The sequence below is a fragment of the Balaenoptera borealis genome (assembly GCF_965194805.1).
Source record: "Balaenoptera borealis genome assembly, chromosome: 18".
Taxonomy (NCBI): domain Eukaryota; kingdom Metazoa; phylum Chordata; class Mammalia; order Artiodactyla; family Balaenopteridae; genus Balaenoptera; species Balaenoptera borealis.
In genome coordinates this window covers 45666508-45686789 of record NC_138877.1, presented here as the reverse complement: position 1 = coordinate 45686789, position 20282 = coordinate 45666508, and the positions used below count along the sequence as shown (strand labels likewise).

At 35.4% G+C, this 20282-nt stretch overlaps 1 protein-coding gene and 1 long non-coding RNA gene across 4 annotated transcripts in view; one reads left to right on the top strand and one right to left on the bottom strand.

The window, feature by feature from the left end:
- LOC309615936 overlaps positions 1-18986 on the bottom strand; it is a 126842-nt gene extending 107856 nt beyond the window's left edge. Inside the window, exon 1 of the long non-coding RNA XR_014237151.1 lies at positions 105-18986. This is a non-coding gene — a long non-coding RNA (uncharacterized lncRNA). The remainder of the gene's footprint in view (positions 1-104) is intronic.
- DACH1 (dachshund family transcription factor 1) overlaps positions 1-20282 on the top strand; it is a 412485-nt gene that overhangs the window by 1372 nt on the left and 390831 nt on the right. The gene's annotated exons all lie outside the window — the stretch shown is intronic.

Below are 20282 nucleotides of genomic sequence, written 5' to 3'. Positions count from 1 at the left end.
CTCCGCGCGCCCGCGAGCCGCGCGCTCCGGCGAGCGCGGCCCTCTCCTCTCTTTCCTCGGGGCTCGCCGGCCGCTCCCGACCCTCTGAGAAGTTGGCACCTCACCCTGCCCAGATCGCGCTCTTCCGGCCGAGTCCACCCCTTGCTGGCCCGGGCGCGGGGGCGCAACTGCTGTGGCACGCGAGAACCCCAAGCCTCCGGGCAGAGGGGGCGGGAAGGAGGAGGACGGTGCCTTTCCAGGGGCCACAGCGCCCTTCCTGGGCCGCGCCGGCGTCAGGGGACCCCTCTCAGCGCGGCCGCCCGTGTGCGCGCTCCCTCGGACCCGGGTTCCACCGCCAGGCGCGGGGCACTGGCCTGGCTGCTCGGAGGCGCCAGGCGGCATCCCGGGGGCGGAGGGAGGTCGTGACCCTGCTCGGCAGGGTTCGAGGAGCGGGAAGACGTGCTCCGGGTGAGGGCCCCGCGAGGTAGCCTTGAGAGTGGGTCACTTGGAGGTCGGGAGAGGGACGGCCCCAGAGGCCAAGAGGCCGGCGCAATCCCGGGGGACCCAAAGCGAGTTCAGCTCCGAAGCCCCGAGGGCAAGCCCGCGGAGGGGAGGGGTCTGTGTGTGCGCGCATCTGTGCGTGTGTCCGCGTGTGAGCGTGTGCGTGTGCAAAGAAGATAAAGGGGTACGTTTGCCCCTGGGCAGACGCGAGGGGACCGGCAGGGTTCCTTCCGTAGGGGGAGGTGACCGGGTGCCTGAGACTCTTGGAAGCTGAACCGGAGAGATGGGGAAGGAAGACCACAGCTTACTCTCTCGCTCTCTCTCCAAACTGTTCTTTTTTTCTTTTCCTTTTTTTTCCCTTTTCTTTTTTTTCTTTCTTTCTTTTTTTTTTTTTGTTAAGGGTTAGTAGCTCACGCAATGAGCAGGTGCAGGTTTTGCACTGGCATGCTCTGTGGACCTGAATACCGGTGCCATGGCTTCCCCAGCCCGGCAAAGCGCGGGAACTCTATAGAGGCCACGGGACCCGGAGCCCGGCCCGACCAGTTTTATGCTAATGAACGCTCACTGGGGGAGGATCTACCGAGAGGGGGCGGGAGTAGGGTAACTTGTCAGTTTCGGGGTAGAAGTGATCATTCCACCCGCTCTCACGGTTCCGTCTTGTCCCCATCGTTGGCTGCAGAGGGGAAAGTTCAGAGATGCCGGGTAAAAGCGAGTAGGGAAAGTTGGAGTCTAGAAGTGAGCGCGTGGGAACTGCGCGCAAAATGTGTGCAGCGACTTCGGTACCCTCCAAATAAGTTTAAAGATCGGGAGAAGGAGCGGAGTTTTACTCCTTTGGGGTGTGTGCCCCTAGTAGAGCTAGGGAAACAGAGGCGGCAAGGAAAGAGGCGCAGGACTAGACCAGAAGGAAACCGGGGTAGAAAAGCCCCTAGCTATTTCTTCCTTGGGAGAAGACTTCTGGCTAGTGCCCCCGGAAGACTGGAAGACGAAAAAGACTCGAACTCCAACCCAGTAAATGTCTTACCCTGATCTAGTCAGAAACTCTTTTCCGTGTTTATTTGCCATTCTTTGCATCGGGCCATGGGTGTATATCTGGGTTTTGAACCTTCATTTCTACTATTTTTGGGTGAATGCTGAGCGCCCGCGTGTGTGTACGCGCACGCGTGCCCAAGAGTCTGGACAGGTGGCAGTAAAGATTGAGGGGGAATCTTGATCACTAAACGTCATTTACGGAGATAATTGGAGTCCTTGCGTGTACAGAAGATAACATATTTGCAAAAAATCTACCGTTAAAACAAGTAGAATCAGGGCAGAAAATTGTTGCGGAGTTGTTATAAAGAATGCTAGTCGAAATTTGAAGCCAGCTCAGATATGATTGTGGTAAAATTGCCTACCTATCCAGTAGATTGGTGAAGCGCTGTTTTTCTTAGTAACCAAACCACTCTTCTCTTGAATCTTCTTTGTGTGTTTCTTACAGCACACACTGTACTAGATAATTAATGGCCATTTCACATAACACGCAAAAAAATTGGTGGAGAAAACTCCCTTCAGAGACTGCAACGTTATAATCAATTTAAAGCAGGTAGTGTTACACCTCTTACAATTATTCTCTTGATGTTTTGTGGGTTTTTTTTTTTTCCAGAAATTTCTGAAAATTTGGAATTTTCAGGTTTTGGAATTGAAGTCCTCACCGTAGGGTTGGAGAATATTCTTAAAGTTATTAGGAAAGAATTTTAAAATATTTTTTCCCTGAGGTTAACAAAGGCTCTGGAGTTAAAACTTTCAGAGCCAAGATAAGTTAAATCCAGTAAAACTGTTTATCCCTTCAAAAATATCTCATCAGTACTCTAATTATATTTCAATCACCTCGTTTTAATACTTTACAATTAAATGTGTTATTCCAAAACTCTATTTCAGGTTAAAGTTAAATGTGGTAAGTTTGTTGATTTACTATTGCATTTTGATCTTTTATCAACTACAAGACTTTCTCAAACCTAAACACATGCAAATACTGAAGATGTGTAGTTGTAGATATCTGCCTAGGTTTCCCTAATTCTGCCACTGACTAAGAAAATAGAAAACTTATCATTGAACTCCCTCTCACCAAAATATACTGTTTGCATTGTGATGCATTAGTTTTTAGTGATAATTACAAGTATTACTGTCTTATTTCTCAACGTTGGAAACAATACCTAAAATATTTTTATCTTGAATTTACAAAACAAAAATTACCCTTTTCATTCAAGTCCAGTTTATGCCCTTACTATTAAGATCTTTTTTCATTCATCTATACATATTGATTTCTTTCATTATGGTTTCTTTCTCCTCTGGCTACTTAAGAGACTATCTAAAGGAATAATTTATGCAAAAGATAAGAGGAACTGTGCAGAAAGGCAAACTATATAAAATAATATGTACATAGTGTGCAAGAAACATTAAATCTTAGCACTCTCAGCTTTTTACAGAACATGTATTTAATTATGTCTCTTAAGAGTATTTAGATACCAGAGAATCTGAGGAACCAAAATTTTTGATGTTAAGAAAAAGAAGCGTTCATAAACTTGCTCAAAGTGGCTCAGTAAGTTAGTAACAAACCTCGGAGTGGATTTAATTTGCTTGGGGCTATTGCATCAGTGTGCTATCTATGAAAACTAGAGTAAATGTTGAAGCCATCTGTCATTACCACAAGGAGATGAAACAGAGACTGTCACCTCCTTGATAGTAAAGCTAAATAAAATAGGGGTCTCAAAGCATGAAAGAAAATATAAGGAAATAAATTTAAAAGTTGTCAGAGGACAAAGTCTGACCTTGATCAGTTTCCTCTAATTATTATTTTTCAACTAAACATTAGTTGCATGAACTTGGCTGTTGCAACAGAGGTCACTTAATTAACTGGTAACCATTAAACAACAACAAAAAAAAGAAAAGTAATTATGTACATGGTCAAGTCTCTGAGTCAGTTGCTTGTTTGTAGATTTGGGTTAGCATTCAATTTTCTGTGAATTCAGGTAATAAAAAGTGACTCTGTTCTATTTTGTCATCTAAAATGATTTTTTTTTTTTTTTTTTTTTTTTTGAGCACTGCCAGAAGTTGATTTTGTCTCAGGATCCTCCAAACCAGCTTGTGATTTGGGTCCTACGTAGCCCTAGATTTATGGAGTTTTTAACTTGAAAAGATTCCAGTTAGTTTTATCAGACATTTTATATAAATATACATATATTCACAAACAGTATTCTTTTGTCTTAAAAGTCACTACCATCTATTGACAGCAAATTGAGAGACTACATGTCCTTTTTTGTCCAGTGGTAATATATGAATGCAGTTTTAGTATAAGAAGTATAAAATATTTTCCAATTCTTGGCTCTTTTTTTGTCAGAAGTTTTTTTTAAATAAAAATGGCATATTTATTTAACATTTCCTCTGTTGCATGCTATTCAATGGCACGGACTTGTGCATTTATGCCTCGATGTAGAAAGTTTCAACACAATACAGACTCCCTTCTCACAGATAATTATGATACTTGGCACAGAGAAATTCAAAACTTACTTCAAATGAAGAGAGACTATGCTTTTGAAGTTTTTGTATTACAGTCTATTAATGGCTCCTGTAAAGCCTGATGTCTCGTCGTATAACATTTCAAGAAGAATATGGCATAATTAGAAGAGTAGGGGCTAAAATGTGAAAGTTTTTTGGTTCCATCACTTATCTCTGCATACTTTTTAAATGTTAGTAAATTGCAGTTTAATAACTAATACGTAAATAAAATCTAAGAATATGCTGACCTCGGATTTACCTTGTTTAATCACATTATATTGCAAGATACAAATTCTCGAGTTATTTGGATAATATCTTTCAAACCTGTTTTTTTTTTTCCCTTGGAGTTAGTCTCCAATGATATCATAATCATTATTGTCACAAAGTGCACATAGTTATGAGGATGAAGATGGTGTACTTTCTGAACTCCACGGTTAATGCCCTGAGACACTTAATTTGATTTGCACATATAATATTTTATTTTGTGATGCTTCAAATATTATGTAGAATAAACTACAAGGCAGGCTTATTTTTTTCTTGTCAGTTTTCTTGCATCAAATTTTTGTATTTGCATTTAAGGCAGACTTTTTAAACTTCATTTAGTCTAAATCTGCTGGGTTTTTTTTTTGTTTAATCTACCACATTTCACGGAAGTTGCGTATAAATTATTGAGACCAATATTAGCCACTCTCTTTTTGCCTCACTACCTTCCCCAACCTTCTGAGATGTGACACCCAATATTGATTAAAGTCTTGGCTGGATCTGAGCATAAATCACTCTTCTCTTTGGTGATTTACCATGTGTGATTCACTAGCATACAAAAACATAATATGCTTTATTGTTTCTCATTTGCTGTTTTGTTTTTGGAATGTAAGTAGCATTTGTAGCTTAATGTGCAACCAAGTAGTTGTTATTTTAGGAACAATTTGTGCTTTGACTGTCAATTAGTATTATTTTATCTTTCCAAGTTATTTTACTAAATTGTTTCATACAGTTGCCTTTGTTAATCAAGTAAAATAATCATTTAAATTGCATTGTATTAGCAACATAGAACACATGTATTGCAAAATATAATAAGAAATGAAACTCTCACAGGTTGTAAGCTGTCTCCCTTTGAATCTTTGTCTGAAGAAATTAGTTTGAAATATGCCTTCTAAATAGGTACAGGTGAGTCTTCTAGATTTCACTAAACATTTTGGTTTTAAGGTTTTCATTACTTGATTCTTTAGAAAAGTTCAACTTTGCCTGAATTTAATCTTTCCAGGATTTCATTTTCAGATGGTTCACCAAGGGAAAAAAAAAAAAAAAATCACATCAATTTATATACCTTTAAAATGACCAAAAAAATGTGAAAAAAAATTGATATTAACTATTTAGATATTTTAACATGTATTTAAGATAAAGTTTTATCATTTTATGTTTGAATTGTTATGAGAATAGAATGACCTTAGCATGTGCCAGCATGTGCCATTCTCTTTACTGAGTTACTGCACTGTGATTGGTCAGTCGTGTGTGTGTGTGTGTGTGTGTGTGTGTGTGTGAATGCTGCAGCTAAAAATTCAGTTAAGAATACATTAAAAATACATTTATATTTATATTTTCAGACTTAGAGACTGCATTAAGGAGCCTCTTTTCCATTATATTTGTTATGCTCAATAATTTATTTTTTAATGAAGAAAACCTGACTTAAAAGCTTAGATAAGTGGACTATCAAAGGCTCTGATCTGCACAGATACATATATCTCAGGCATACCAGTGGCTCTGTGAGCCCACATTGTCCTCAAATTCCTTTACTTTCCTTCTCCTCAATTTGTCAGAAGTATTTCCAATCAAAAGTAATTTTTTTTTGCTACAGTAGCTGTCCTTTAAATAACTTTTAATTGCTGATATTTGCTTTTTAGAATATGTCACAGTATAGAAGTGACTCAATTAGAATAGTGAGGTTAGCTTATCAAATTATTTCTTTGGAAAGCAGGAACACCAAGGATAGTATATTTATATTTGATCTAGTAGTTAGTTATTATATTCAGTCTAGTAATTAGTTATTATTAGATTAGGTGGTGGATCATTTTATATTGATGCACCTATTTACTTTGGGAAGGTTTTTAAGAATCTTTTAAGAGTGTGTCTATTACAGATACCTGTCCAATTTAAATGTACATGTTTATTTTATAAGTATTGTGTCCATATAATCATATATAGAGAATGATGCAAATCACTACATGATCCAAAATCAGAGACCTTGAGCCAGGTGTATTTTAAATTTCTTGTGTGTTCTGATTTGGATTTATATTATAAGATAAGAGGATTCTAATTCACTCATTTAAGAAAAATTTGCATGTGGGTTTTTCTAAATTGGATGTAGAAATGTCCAATGACTGAACTTTGTTAAAGGTGTGGCCCTGTTGCTTTCTGATTCATATTAGCTTGGAGTTGATCCAGGATATCAAGCTGGGATTCTTTTGCACGTTTAAATGTACGTGACTTGAGTGAAAGCTGTCAAAGACAACTTACTAAACTGGAAAACTCACTGTGTATTTAATTTGTCTTATATTTTTGTGCTTATAAACATATTGAAGTGTCTAAAAGTCTGCAGCATGGCAACAGACTGAATAGCCAGCTGTTTTAAAAAAAGTTTTAGAGAGTAATGTTTAAAAAAAAAACAAAACAGTTTAACTGAAGCATCTAAAACATGTTATTATCTAAGATGAATACACTACCTAGAATATAGTGCATGTTTCTTGCAGGAAATAGGAATTGTTTACTATGATTTGAAGACTAAAAGAAATATAACTATAGGTAGATTAGTAATAATCCTGCAGTGGATTTTGAAGGTAGTATATATGTTTGACAAAAAATTGGATATGCTTTTCAAGCATGATTTTCTCAAAGCAAATATTGAAATGGGCAACAAAGTAGATTGGTTACTTTTGGTTAGTAACATTGAAAAATTGAGGAATGTTTTCCTTTCCTTAGAATAAATGAACAGAGGGATAAACGAAGTATTAAAAAGTCACAATGTAACTTATCTTTGAATTTATATATGGTATCAAATAGTTCTAAATAATTAGATTACTCCTGTAGTCACAACAGGAAAAAACAATGCTTTACTTCAAGGACAAGGAAAATATATCAGGATAGAAAGAGTACTAGTCAAAAGGGAATTATTTTATAGAAGCACATACAATCATTTGCAGTAAATACTTGCTAGTTCAGTTTAAGGGATATGGTCATTTCTTACTTAAGTAAAGGTAATGAAAATAAATCTCTAGCGTATATTAATCAAGAAATATTTCATTACATTCACATATCAAGCAGATGAAGTGTTTTGTTAAAATCTTAAACTGATTGTATCCAGAAATTGTATTAATAGCAGCAGTAGGTCAGCTGTTTTATTCATAGCCTTATATTTTAAAAACATTTTGTTTATGTATGAACAAATCACTGAAGTTGTAACTAATCTTTGAATCCATCACAGCTCTGCTAAAATAGACTGATATATTCAACTGTATTAATTCTTATTTTATATTTAAAATATCTGTTTTTTTAGCTTAATTTTTGGAAATGATATTTATGTCTTAAGTTAGGCAGTTTGTAGTTTAATAGTGCCTCTGGATTTTAAATGAATAACTTGGAACACTTTTCTTTGTAATATCACCGTTCACACATTTTATACTAGGATGGATGTTCTTGTGTATGCAACAAGTGTAAAATTTCTATCAGTATTTAAGAGATCTTCGTCGTGTATATTTTTGTTTATGTTAAGCTTAGCCCATTTGTGGTCTGTGTATTTATGCTTAAGTAATTATAATCCCTTTGTTAGAAAAGCTTTTACGTATATGTATTTGTGTTTGTACACACACACACACACACACACACACACGAGAGGCATGTAGAACATAGGGCCAGAGGACCAACAACTTACTTATAAAAATAACTTAATTTTGCTTTCTGTAATTCATTTAATATAAAATAACACATGAAAAACCAATTCTACTTTAGTGAATGACCATAGAAAATTATATTTAAAATTACTTTTAGGGTGAAAGATGTAGTTTATATTTAAATGTTTTAAAATGTAATTATAAATACAACATTATATGGTTATTAAGACAGTGATTAAACACGTATCTTGATTTTCCTAGACCTTTATTGTTACGATAACTAAGATATACTTTTAATTCTTTATGAAAAATATTTATAACTGATAAGTATTTTATTGTATGAAATCGACATTAAACTATTAGGTACTAGAATCTGTACACTACTGAAGAACATTTAAAGTGCTTGATGTCATTGCACCATTTCTTTTATTGGTTTATTTCATTGCTGCTTGCACTTTAGAGCAAGCATATCCTTTAAAATCAGTGGATAAATGATAAGAAAACAATATCATAATCTAAGAAAAAAAGATTGCTCTTCTAAAAGCTTTGCCATCAATGAGATGAGTTAGGAATGAGGTCAATGGGTTAATCTGCAGGTCTACATAAGGAGATGTGTATTACCACTTCTTGCAGTGGACTGTAATTGTCTTTGAAAACACCTGGTAGAGGTCCAGTTAAATTGAAATCAATTACTTTCTCAATCATTCCATGGCATATGTCAAGTCATTACGTCATTGGTAAAAGTGCAAGCATGCATGCATTTTTTTGCAAAGTAGGAAGAAGCTTATAAAACTGTGATTGCTTAAAAGACTCTGCTTCATCTAAAGCTTGAGGAATTTAAAAAAAAAACACTTGGGCATAGTAACTTAAAATGACATTTGGCAAGAAGTTCATCTTTGCATTTAGTTATCTAAGTAAAAACAATATTTCACATTCCTTTCTGCATCATCTGGTATGTATATATACTTAAAAGTTAGTGAGAATGGTTTCAAAATATTTTATGACATGTGACCTCTGACACCTTTACTCTTATCTTCTAAGAACCCTCTGACAAGTATATATTATAATCAAAGATGAATATATGTCTGCTCTTCACTGATTTTTTTTTTCTTCACACCATTGACAGTACATGCAGATTTGAACTTGTAGCCAGGAACAGTGCTTCCATGCTTCAAATTGCCAAAGGACCCCCAGGGATGGAAACTTGACCTGCTTTTATGAAACCATAGAATTACATTTATACAAGTTACCCTATGGGAAAGGAATGAACTGATCCCAATTCAAACCTTAATATTGGAGCCTTCTGGGTCAAATTTGATTTTTCTTTCTGTTAACACCTGTTTAGCTCCCAAATTTACTAACTATATATTCTTAGGAAATTTACAAAATACTATTCATGAGTGGCATTTCACAGTTAAGCCCAAAGTGCCATCAAAATTTGGCAGCTATTCAAGTTTTCACATGTGACTAAGATGCTACTTTTTAAAACAAAATATCTGCCTTTCAAATATATATCCTAGATGTTAAAAGGTTAAACATAAATTTGTTTAATTGGACATGGGAACATTTATTTTGTACTTTTTTTATTAATTTCTCTCCACAGAAGCGTCAGCCCAAGTAGGGGAAGAAACTTTTTTTCAAGGAGTTTTTCCCTGTGATAACATTTCAGAATACAGATTTTTATATGAGTATATTTAATTTTTCTTAGATTCACATTTTGAGAGGTTAAAGTTCTTATTGTATTTTTAGTTGGATCACTTGAAAGTGTTTCCAGAAGGCTCCTTTTGCCACTAGCAGTAACAAATGAAGATCACTGACAAATTTTATACGTAAAAGCCATTTTTATTTTAGTTATTTGGACTGGGGCTAAGTTGGAAAACTGAAATTAATCATAGGTACAAAATAAAGACGTATTTAGGTATGTATAGTTTGCTTAATTTCTGGAATATCAAAATGCTATATCATATATATATAAATGGATAACTGATATAAAATGGTAGGGTTATAATACCTCTGCTTATAACGGGTGATATTAAATGACTACCATTAGATTTAGAACCTACTTCTTCATATAGAACGACTTGCTCTTGATCTTATATATACAGGAACATTTTATAAAAGGTAAAGCAACACATATACATATATATCCCCCACTCAAATATATGCAATGACAAAAAATAATTCCATGATTGGATTTTGGAATTGAAGTTAGCAAGTTCCTTTTCCAATAAAAATTAGAAAGAATTTCAAAGATCTTTCACTTCCTTTTTCACTTAACATTGGTAAAATCATTTGGGTAATTGGCTATTTCCTTACAAGAACCAAACATAAAAATTCCTAATAAGAATGGTTATAACAAATCAATTCTTGGAGTGTGGAAGAAAAATACTGAGATTTCCAATGGAAGGTATACCACTTTTCTTACTATCATAAGTCATGATTATCAAGGAGAAAATATTTAGGGTTTTAAACATGTGTTGCTTATTTTTTATTGGCTGTTCTGTGGCAAAAAAAGAAACCCTTAACTTTCACTGTAAGCTAACAGTTTTCTGCCTTGCCTCAACACATCATTTGAATGAAGAAAATTAAGTCAATCATTTGGATGTTTCCTAAGATCACTCTGTTGCCATATTTATAAACTAGAAACAGTGATTAAATACTTCATTTAACTTAAAAGTTTGACCCAACTAGTTTCATGGTGATTTGACATGGCTATTGGTCGGCATATTCTCTGACTGTGAAGGAAGGGAGGGAGGGAGGCAGATCACGTGACTCCACAACTTCATGCTGTTCTTAAAAGGAATCTAGTTAGGAAAGGCAGCTTATTCTGACTTTTGTAATGGCGATAATATGAAGTTTCTATGACCTTCTTTGTCTTCCAGTGGCACTTTGCAGCTCTATTTCTAATAATGATTGATAGTATACCAAGTGAACTGCAAAACAAAAAACAAAAAACAAAAAACCCAAAACACCTTAAAAAAATCTTGCTATGAAGTGTGTGAAAGGAGAGGTGGAGCTTTTATATTTTAGGTAATTCTCTGTAAGTAGAGTGATCCTTAATTTTGCACAGAATTCTACATCATACCTCATATAGGAAGCCTTTAGACGCCAAACTAAATTTCATCCTCTTAAATATCTTTATCATCTGAATTGTCCTCATAATAAATCCTCTTTATTTTTGGTAGACACTCTAGTGAAATTTTGCATGAAATATAAATCCATATTTACCCATAACTATCTATTCAAAAACAGAACAAGCTGGGTTTTTGAGCTGTTGATATTTAGATTGGATTCCTCTAATTCAACAGAGTGAAAATATAGTTTATTTTTATTTATTTTCTTCTAATTTAGGAAATGACATTAAAATGGTATATAGTTGATCTGAAGTAAACTTTTTTGCTCTTGCTTTTGGGGAGTGGGTTAAATAAGGGCCCATGACAGGAATGCTGTTTGTTTTTCACAAAAGTTGTTTGTGATTTCAGGTACTCTTGGGAAATCTCTTGATCAGATTCACATCTGTTCCTGTCAAAGTGGGTGCTAAGATACCGGTCACCCAGCAACCATGTCCAAGAGGGAATTGGGCCGATAATAACTTCAAAAAGGAATGACAGATGCTAGATTAGGATGAAAGACAAAACGCATGAAAAATGAGCTTGTTAGAATCAAAAATTTGTTCAAGCACCTTTATGCAAATTAAATGAATATTGAATATTTGCATGCATTTCTACTTTTTCATTTGATTGAAAAGAAAAGAATAGCACATTTAAACTCACAAATGTGACTTTTTCTTTTGTACTAATCAGCATACAAAGCTGAATCTCTTTTTTTAAAAAAATTAGATTAGCCACCTGGCTTCTTATATCTCTACTAAGTATATTGCAATGTTTTTCATATAACAATGGTACTCTTTGGGACAACTTGGTTTATCTAATTTTTTTCATAATAAGCAATCTCGTGTGAAGGTTATTTTAGATAAATATAAATCTGTTTCTTGAGAAAGCATTTCAAAAGTAACCTTATCCTATTGTCCTTGAAATTGGTTAATGTACATTAATAAAAGATCACTCAAGATGAGTTCACACCAAAAGCACAGGCTTCTCATTGACAGGTTAAATAACAATGCATTAAAGTAAAGCAAGGTAGTATTCCTGAAATGAAAAGTAGACAGAAAGATCGCTTCAAAATTTAAGATGCTTTTTGATATATTACTAGTTTTTCTATTGAATTGTTTACATACTAATCAGAATTTAGAAGAGCCTGATAAAATGTAGTGATTGAGAGAGGTTTCTGAGTCTTGGTTTAGCGATGTCTAATGTGGTCACGTAGAGAAATTGATTTTCTTCAGAAATTAATTAATTTTTCATATCGCCCTAAGCTGCAGTTAAAAAGAGTGCATACTTGTCTGTTTTTTCCAGAAATATTGCCTAATCATATTAATACCATTGCCCCAAGGATGAAAAGATAATTGTACAAATGCATTTGGAAATATGTATCACTGAGTATTTATGATTAAATTATGCAAATGACCTAGCTCTCATCCTTTCCAGACCCAGATTGTCTAATTGGGATTGATATGCTGAATAGATGTTCCAGAATTTGAATACAAGCATGTCCAAGGAGCAGAAAATTGGAAATGACAAGGCTGAAATCCAAAGAAAAGTGTCTTTCGTTTCTATACTTTGTTAATGTGCTGTTAGCAGTTGAGGGTTTTTTCCCTCCCTTTGGCTATTTTGTGACTCATATGTCCGTATTAGAAGCAAGTATGCAAAATGAATTGAACTGTAGCAAAAAGCATTTCATTTCTATTTGGTGCTTATATAAAGATAATAATTCCCCTGTCATTCAAAAAGAACGTCACTATTAAGTTGCTTCAAACAATGTAAACTTAACCTTAACTGAGTGAAGTTTTAAAAAAACTTCCTTTGTATTGGTATCAAACCTTTATTTCAAAGCTAGCTATCCAAACTTCATGGCATACCGATGCAGTATTTTCTAAGGATGTGCTTTCTTGAATCTACAGTTTATTCATTTACTTAAATATCTATCTCCTTATATTTGGAGAAAACGGATCCAGTAACAGTTCCGATTAGGGGGAAAAAAGCAGCACTTTAAATGTAACAATGTTTGAATTTGAGGTCCTCAGCAGGCTTTCTCCCTCATTGATTACACTCATTCATCTTAGATGGAGGGGTGGTAGTGAGGGGGTAGGAAGGGACCGAACTGTCAGGCCTCCAGCCTTTGTTAAGCAGCGGGTAGTCACTGCCTCTGAACTCGCCTGGCTCCTGCTTTCCATCTGCAGGATGATGGATTGCTATGTTTAATACATTTCAGCTTTTGTCTGTCATAGTGTGGACAGACAGTACTATCAGTGATTTCAACAGTGATTAGGGAACAGTTTCAAATCCCTCCTATTGGCCAGACAGCTTCCAGGATCATCTGATGAAACATACTCATTGGCACTCTCACCATGTAAGTGTGTAGTTCAACTAGGCAGAGATTGTACGTTCACTGTTTAAGCCAATGCTGAAGCCCACTGAGAATTTTACTGGACCATATATCCACTTTAGGACAAAGTTACACGTGACAATATTGTAACTACATTGGGGTCTCAAACTAAAATATTTATCTCAAGTAGTCCCAAGGTAAGGTAAATTTGTATTCTTTAAATAGTAACAACATATGTTTAACGGCAGAACTGTATTCCGTAGACTATGATGTCAGTTGTTGCTACCCATCAATATTGAGCTGTTTAGCTATATTGGGAGGGTAGAATGTGAGGACTATGGTAAAACAATAAGACATGACATGGCATGTGCTATTCTGGGATCAGCTGATCTGTGGGTGCTTTGTGGTTCACAAGTCCAAAGAGTAAATGATTTCAACAGCCAGAACACCACTATGTACAGCTCAATATTTTCCCTGGAGTGTCTTATTCTATTTATAAAACTGGTGCTAAGAAAATACAATTAACTGAAGGAAACGAAAATATTCTTTTAAACCATTGGTAACTTAGGCAAAGTTTTATTTGGAAAATCGGACCTATCTAAATCAATGGAATTTTACTAATACTATTACAATGGACCAAATGTAATGTAAATTACAAAGTAAATTGAAAAGTGTATTATGAGCATGGAGTTGCAACTCTCTGAATAAACAGGTAATTACCAAAATACTTAATTCAGCCAAAGTTTTGCAACAAAAATCTAAATCAGGAAGAGACACGTGTTTTCAACTAATCTCTACTAATAGGGAAGATTAAAGAAAAAGTTTAGATAAGTTAGCCCCAAATATTCAATGAGAATAAGAACTCCAGGTCCCCAATTATATTTTCTCTTACTGAGATGGTTCTTACATTGCAAAATTTTCATCTGAGATCCTTTCAGTAAAGGTTTCTCATTTTGAGTATGGTTACAAATACACAAACGCACAAATTCACGCATACGCGGCATACCATGTTTCTTTTTAACCAGTTCAATAGCTAAACTTATTGGCATTTGGACATTGCTGATTTAGTAGTAAGGATAGGTGGGGCTGTACCTCCTGTGAGAGTTATACAAACATTCATATATTTTGCAGCTTACCTTGTTCTTTGCTTTATTTTAAGGCTTGTCTTATTGAAACAGTGTTCAGCATAAAAATTGTGCCTTCATTCAGCCTATTCTAAAGGAGTCATTCGTCCTAGAAAATCGAAGGTATAGCTCATAGTAGACTTCTGTACAGAAATTGCATAACTGGGTTTAAGTAAATCTAGATTTTTAATCAAAGCTGTTCACAGTTTATATAGCACATAGTAAAATAATGTACCACCCCTCAACAAGTGCCTAATCATTCTAATGTGTGGTTGTCAAATCTTTAGTCGTAGAGTATTGCATATTCATTTATTGCCTTCATAGTGTGGGTGGGGACAGGCGGGGAAGTGGCAAAGCGTTTATGCTTTTAGAGAAAGATAAGGTATGAGGGGACAGCTATTAGCAGGTCACACCCCCTGAAATCACTGTGATGTGCGGAATTTCTACCAAGTCAAATGGAAATGCATGGATGAGGCAACTAGAGTTAAGGTTCTGAGCTTTGAGCTCTCAGCAGCAGATTGAATGGAAGAAGAGGCAATGTTGAGTCAATACTCTCTTCTTAAGCAGAACCATCTCATGGGATGGCTGTCCTTACCCTGCTATGTTCCTTCCCTTAACTATTTGTTAATAATTTTTAAGGAGGTAATCAATAATCAGTAGAAACTTTGGATTAAGGATCTGGCTGGGGGATAAACCTTTAAGAGAGGAAAGGAGCTCTTATACCATATAAAATCTACAGACACTTTCCCTCCAAATGTTATAGAAAAGGTGTTTGGCAAATGCAAATGTGTATTTTGCCCATAGGTGAACTATTCAGAATCGTATCTCCTGTAACATTGGGAGTGTGTGTGTGTGTGTGTGTGCGCGCGCGTGCACATGCCTGCGTCCACATGTATACTGTAGGTTGTCAACCCCTGTTATACACATTGTTAGTCCTATGTTTAGTTAAACACCATAATTATCAAGTAATACAAGTCATTTGTCTTACTGTGGTTAAACAAAGAAAAAAATGTGTGCTAGAAACTAAATGAATGAGTTTCTCAGGAAGCTAAACGAACAAGTTTGTTGTCTGAAATGTTTCAGAGTGGAGGAAGCTTAGAACCCCCTTTAATCTATTCCATCCATCTCTGGCCACAGTGAGAGTGCACTGGCTTCTGTTTGTGTGCACAGCAGCTCGGAGCTTAGCGTCCAGCTATTACTGTTTTGTAGATCCACAGTTTGGGGGGAAATAACGAGTCAGGCCGGCAGGTTCAACTTCTTATTTCTCAGGAGCTTCCTATAATGATTCCACCTCTAATGAGGTGAATTACTACTGCATGAAAAAGGAGAAAAAAGGGTTTTGGCCATCTTAGCTAATAAATCACATTGACTGCATGGCTGATCAGATCAATTGTGCATAAATCAGTGCCTTAAAGAGCCTTAAACTAAGATTCTACCAAAGACCAATTGATCCACTGGCTTGTGTAAAGGCATGGTCTCTTGCCCATAGCAAACTGAACAGGAGTCCACAATATTGAAACAGTCAATATGCTGTCAAATGTTGAAATGAATGTTTTCAGATCTCAAGGGCACGACTGTGATAAGTAAAGCAGTTGTGACTGGGTCGCGTCAACTAATATGTTTTTGTCTTTTCTAGTTCACTTTTATTTGTTAGCAAGAAAATGTAATTCTCAATACATATACGAAAACTAAGTTTTGAAAACTTTATCAACAAGTGTAAGTTTGGGGAATTGTTTCCCACAGAAATATTATTAAGTTATTTCAAAAAGAAATTATTATGGCTATCCAAGAGAAGTATTTCATTACGATAATAGCTGTAGATTTGAGATTTACTAATCTATAGACAACTTGGGGTCATGAGAACAATCTGGAAACTTGATTTCAAGTTCTGATTCTATCAGTTACTAACTGGGAGATGTCAGATTAGTCAGCTGGAACTTTCATACTGTCAAATGTAAAATAGGGATAGTAAAGATAACTGTTCTATTTATTTTAAAAGAAGGTGGTGAGGATAAGAATGTGATAATAATTATTTGAAAGCACTTCAGAAATAGTAAGGTGCTTTTCAAGAGTTGTTATCTGTTTAGAATTCCCATTACCTTTTAAAAAATTGAGACATCATCTACATATTGTGTAAAGTTTAAGGTGTACAATTATATACTTCAAAGTTGCTAAGAGACTAGATCTTAAATGTTCTCACCCAGCTTTGTTCTTTTACCAGAAGCGTGCACAAAAGCATAAAGAAAAATCTATTTTGGTTTTTGCTGTCACACTCTTCTCCTCTTTCTAAGGAAGTAACAGTGAAATCACAACAATTAAAAGGAACTTGTGAATTCTGAAAAATTACAGTCTTTTTATAAATATAATGTTTATTAAAGTTTTATTGGCATTAACTTTCAGACATTTTAAATAACAATTTAACATGACAAAATCTTTGAAAAGCAAGAAAAGATGAAATATAGCCATAGCATCTGCAAAGGAAATAACTTATTTTATTTCAGGGAGTATGCCATCCAATAGCTACAGTAACCACTATGCAATTCACTATAAAAGCAGGAGATTCTAATAAGTTTACATCAGGTTTTTCTTCCTTTTCTTTTTGCTAAATCAGGTATTATTGAAGCTTTGATTTCTTTTTAAGTTGCCTAGAGCATTCTATTATAGTTAAGTCTGTAGGATTTTTTTAAACCAAATACATAATTTATAATTATTCTCTACCAAGCATCTCAAAATCCTCCCAAATGATTATTTTCTGGAGTCTCCTGTTTTGAAAATAAATTTGGGATAGGCATTCAAGCATCTTTACATGAAATTTGGTGTCTGCCAAATATTTTGTGAACTCATCAATGTAATATAATGTTCTCTATCTCAGAATACTACTCGTTCTGCCTTTGTCTGTAGATTTATGACAATGTCTTGACATTTTTGTAAATTATGTAACACACATAGTTTCTCCCTTGTTATACTGTGAAATTTAGTAGGTTGTTGAAATTGGATCTGATTGATTTTCTCCTTGGCATTTGTCTACAAAAGCATCTCATGTCTGAAATTCTCCAGAGGAGGGGAAATCCAGGTGGATTTCTTTTGCTGCATTCTTCCTTTATGTATCTAAAGTTTTGAAATATTTGTGATCTGCTGTTAAGTTTTAAATGTAGTTATGGAGATGCTTGCTGATAGAAGATGGTCTGGTTATTTCTTGAACTCATCAATTAATTTTAAAACTTGAAGAAATTTAATTTCTGGTGACTAATAATTATCTCCCTGTGATTTTTCTAGACTATTATCTTGCATCTATCTTGTTAAAATTCTCAGGTACTTTCTGGCACATAGTAGGCACTCATTACAAGTATAATTGACTTTCTTATAGAATTTTTGTCTGCATATTATTGAATTATATTAAAATACTTTTATGAGATTGTTAGTTTTAGGGAATTTTGGTTATAACCAAGAAATTAAAGCACGAATAGAAATATATATGTTTTAGATTTTTATGTAGAAATAAAAACTAAAATGAAAGTATATTTAACATTAGTTCTTAAGTATAATATAAGGTGTCAAATTCTGGAATGCATCCCATGTTCTTGTAGTAGTTTAAGCACAAATATTTAAACTTTGTGTATCTTTATATATGTATAATTTAATAAGATTGAGATTTTACCTTTATCTCTATTAAGGTTTATCAGATTAATTATGAAAGGTCACAAAACTTGTAATTTTTGAAGTGTGTACAAATTTGAATTGAGTATATTCATATGCAGTTTAAAACATTACTATTTTTTTTTAATATATATATATTTAAATTTATTTATTTATTTTTGTCTGTGTTGGGTCTTCGTTTCCGTGCGAGGACCCTCTCTAGCTGCGGCAAGCGGGGGTCACTCCTCACCGCGGTGCGCGGGCCTCATTATCGCAGCCTCTCTTGTTGCGGAGCACAGGCTCCAGACACGCAGGCCCAGCAGCCGTGGCTCACGGGCCCAGTCGCTCCGCGACATGTGGGATCCTCCCAGACCAGGGCTCGAACCCGTGTCCCCTGCATTAGCAGGCAGACTCTCAACCACTGCGCCACCAGGGAAGCCCCAAACATTACTATTGATAATAAAAATTACAGCTACGATTATTAGTGATTACTGTTTGCTAGATGTTATCTCTTTCATTCCCCATAGTAACCCTAAGAGGTAGGTTCTACCTGCTTTTAAAGAAAGATAAAGGTACTAAGGCTCAGAGCAGTTAATTAACTTGACCAAGGGCACACAGCTAGTACATGGCAAGTAGAGGAAACAGAATCCAAGAAATTTCATTCTAGAACTTTTATTCTCTATTTTCCTATTCAAATAATACTTAATCAATGACTCTAATCTAGATTGAAGTTTGAAGATTATAAATTATTTGGAAATAATAGTAATAATATAATTTTCTTAAAAATATTTAAGATATATGTGTGTATTCTGTGTGTCTGCAGCAATTTAGTAGTTTTATTGGAAAACTTTAATATTGTTTACAGTTCTAAGATTTTTGGAAACACTTTTTTACATTAAAAATGTAGAGTGAGCCAGGTGTAATTTCTTTCTTTATGAGAAATACACAAGTGACATTAAATTTTATATCCATTAGCATTGTAGATTAATTTTCATTGTTTCTTTAACTAAGTGACAGAAACGTATGGTATGTTCTTCCAAGTACAAAAGTATATTTTCTTACTCCCTTTTTATTCCTTAAATCTTGTTACCGTGTATTTTAGAAATTCTTCTGTTCATTATCATCAACGGGACACTTACAACAAAACAAACCATATAGATAAGGTCAAATTTTGCTAAGATAAAATTTGAAATAATTGCAATGTTAATTTATTAAATTAATTCATGGCTTTGGATCAGTGGTTATCTGTGGGGAGAAAATATATGAGTAACTGGGTGATGATCAGTTATTAATTCCAGTCCTTTTTTGACAGATTCAGATTCACCTTTTGTGCCTGTTTTGTAGTTCCATTTGAATACTACTGTCAGAGTAAGCCACTCCTATTACTGAGAGGTTATCATTCCCAACAGATATAAATAGGCTATTCTTGAAAGCTTGAAAACCACTCATCTGGGCATGTAATTGGGACTTACACATCATTTGTATAGTAGATAAAGCCTACTATAGGCAGAGTTTGTGACAACACTTCCCAGTTTTAAACTGGGAAGTAGCCATGGACAATTTGGGGTGGTGCCTGTTTTCCTTCACATGTTGTTCTTTAGAATAAGCTTCCTCATCCCATTTTTTTTTTTAATTAATTAATTTATTTTGGGCTGTGTTGGGTCTTCGTTTCTGTGCGAGGGCTTTCTCTAGTTGCGGTGAGCGGGGGCCACTCTTCACCGCGGTGCGCGGGCCTCTCACTATCGCGGCCTCTCTTGTTGCGGAGCACAGGCTCCAGACGCGCAGGCTCAGTAATTGTGGCTCACGGGCTCAGTTGCTCCGCGGCATGTGGGATCCTCCCAGACCAGGGCTCGAACCCGCGTCCCCTGCATTGGCAGGCAGATTCTCAACCACTGCGCCACCAGGGAAGCCCCCCTGATCCCATCTTAATCATCCACCTGGATGCAGTCTTCCATCCAAGTAGCTTGCCATTCTTTTCGGTGTCTTTAGATCTTTTTTTTTTAATTTCTTTTTCACAGCAGAAAAAAAGTACTTTGCTAGTTTGTATCCTCATACTCCGTATGAAGAACTTGTTTATCAGATTGGCACGTTGCTGAGATTTGCAAGTTCCCTGGTGGGGTAGGTGCCTCATTTTGTTCATTTACATTTATTCACTTTAATCAAGTGTGGGAAATAATGTTTT